Below are 2,500 nucleotides of genomic sequence, written 5' to 3'. Positions count from 1 at the left end.
AGACTGCTAGAGGAGAAGGAGGAGGAGGAGGAGGAGGAGGAGGAGGAGGGGGAGGAGGAGGAGGAGAGGAGGAGTCTTTGGGTTGAAGGGGACGGAAAAGAAATACAAGGAATGGCGACGACGAGAACAGACGCCATCCAGACTACGAGGAGAAATAAAAGAAAAGAAGAAGAAGAAGAAGAAGAAGAAGAAGAAGAAGAAGAAGATAAAAAGACGAAATATCGAAGAAAACACAATACGCGGACGGAAGGGTAGAATAAGAAAACGAAGAAGAGAACCAATATATGCTATGGAAAAAGACAGAAGGGGGAAAGAGAGAAAGGCAATAAGGTGAAGCAAGGGACAGGAAAAAGCGACTGCATCTGGCAGGGTAGCGGGAGAGAGCTGGCTGCTGGAGGACTGGGGACGGAGACGCGGCACGATGAAGCGTGACAGATCCCTGGTTGGCTCCACCCCGGGGGACACCACGCTAAAACAAAAACACCACGTCTCTTCTACCTCTCCGCCTCACCCGCTGCTACAAAAGTTTTCACCGTCAATAAGTTTTACATGGAGAGATAAAGGAGGTATAAAGCAACTCTCCTGTAAATACGAGTTCAATGTTGAGTTTCCTGCAGTGAAAATGATGATGATGCATGCGCGTTTACGTCTTTGTTGTTGTTGTTGTTGTTGTTGTTGGTGGTGGTAGTGGTGGTGGTGGTGGTGTTGTCGTTAATGGTGTTGCTAAGAACGTCCTGAAATTATCGTCTTTAATCCTTATTTATTTATTTTCTTTTTTATGCTGTAGTGTTTGTCTCTCTGCTTCTTTGTATGTGTGTGTGTGTGTGTGTGTGTGTGTGTGTGTGTGTGTGTGTGTGTGTGTGTGTGTGTGTGTGTGGGGTGGGTGGGTGGATGGCTGTATATCTGTTTGTCTGTCTATTTAGCTGGCTGACTTCGTATTTGTTTGTCTCCCCCCCAGATCTCTCCCTCTCTCTCTCTCTCTCTCTCTCTCTCTCTCTCTTCCAGGCATTTATTTTAGAGAAGCATCGCGTCATTCCTGTGAATCTCGCATTTACAACCCGAAAAATCGCAGACTTCCCCCTCACCCCCTGATTTGTTACACCTCCCCTTTACATGAATATTATCGTTGTTTCCTTTGATGTTTCTTTCCCAACCCGGCCGCCGCCATCACGGGAAGGTGCTCATGATGCCAACGAGGCTTCTTTTGTCACCACCTCTTTGCCATTCCCCTCCATTCATCTTGAAATAATTCGCCTTATCACCGGACATTGCCCTCATCTCCCCTAAGGCCGCTCGCCCCGTACTGTAACACGGGACTTTCGGCCTTGGCTTCTTATCTTTGTCCGATCTTTTTCCGTCCCCGAGCATCTCTATCACTCCACTTTTAACGGGTATTAATTTCTCGTGTCCATTCACCGCCTTGTTGGTGTCCACAAGCCTTTTCCACTTGCTCCCTAAAAAGGCTGAGGAGATCCAAGTAAGTTTTTAAGATCCACCTGTGAGACGCACGGCTTCACGAAAGTCGAGTCACCTACTGAGGGATTTTTAGAATGTTTCGCTGATGATTAATATGTATGCTGAGAGGAAGAGGAGAGAGGAGAGGTTATGAGAGGAGAGGGTATGAGAGGAGAGGAGAGGAGAGGAGAGGAAAGGAGAGGAGAGGAAAGGATGAATAAGTTGGTGGAGGAAAGCAAAAAGAAGGAAAACATGAATATGAACAAGAACAAGAAAACAATGAAAAGAAAAAGAGAAGTATATAAAACAACAAATGAATAACAACAACAACAACAACAACAACAACAACAACAACAACAACAACAATGGGAATAACAAATAAAAATAAGAATGAAAATCAGGAAGAAAGAAAAGATGAGACAAAAACAAAACAAAAAAGAAAAGAAAAAAAAAAGCAAAACCAGAGTGTAAGGTTTCTAATCCCATAAACAAACTTAAAAGTCAATATTTCATTTTTTTTTTCTTGTTTCGTTCCTCACATGGCTTCTCATCCCATCAAACAGCTTGTGTATCTTGCTGGCTTTTAGGTAGGTCCAAAATGTATCGTGAGCTGTGACCTTGATCCTGCAAGTTTGGATCTTGAAGTGTGGCAGTGAAGTTCAGTGTCTCGTCACAAAATTGAACCTTGAGGTATTTAGTTGTGCTTGGTACGAATTTTTTTTTTTTTTTTTAACTTTTATTATAATTTGGTTTCTTAAGTATATACTCGTAGATGTACTGAGTACAAAATTTCATCAAAGTTTTCTTACAATTTGGATACTTAAGAATGATGGCTGTTGAGTTACGTGCGATAAGTTTAAAGTTCCATTAGAATCTAGTTTCTTAAAAGTGAGGCTGTGTTAAGTTCGAAATGTTCAAAATTTTATTACAATAAATAAAAAAACGTGTAGTATTTTTCAATGTGTGTGATAAGGTCCAAAAGTTCAAAGTTTCATCACAGTCTATATCTTTTAGGTGTTTAAGTCTGACAAAGTCAACATTTCAG

General features: G+C 41.8%; 1 protein-coding gene across 5 annotated transcripts in view; it reads right to left on the bottom strand.

Moving 5' to 3' along the window:
- The window catches only part of LOC135097875 (uncharacterized), a 73,195-nt gene that overhangs the window by 34,426 nt on the left and 36,269 nt on the right, over positions 1-2,500 (bottom strand). The window lies entirely within an intron of this gene.

Source organism: Scylla paramamosain, unplaced genomic scaffold, assembly GCF_035594125.1.
Source record: "Scylla paramamosain isolate STU-SP2022 unplaced genomic scaffold, ASM3559412v1 Contig35, whole genome shotgun sequence".
Classification (NCBI taxonomy): domain Eukaryota; kingdom Metazoa; phylum Arthropoda; class Malacostraca; order Decapoda; family Portunidae; genus Scylla; species Scylla paramamosain.
This window is presented reverse-complemented; position numbering and strand designations above follow the sequence as displayed.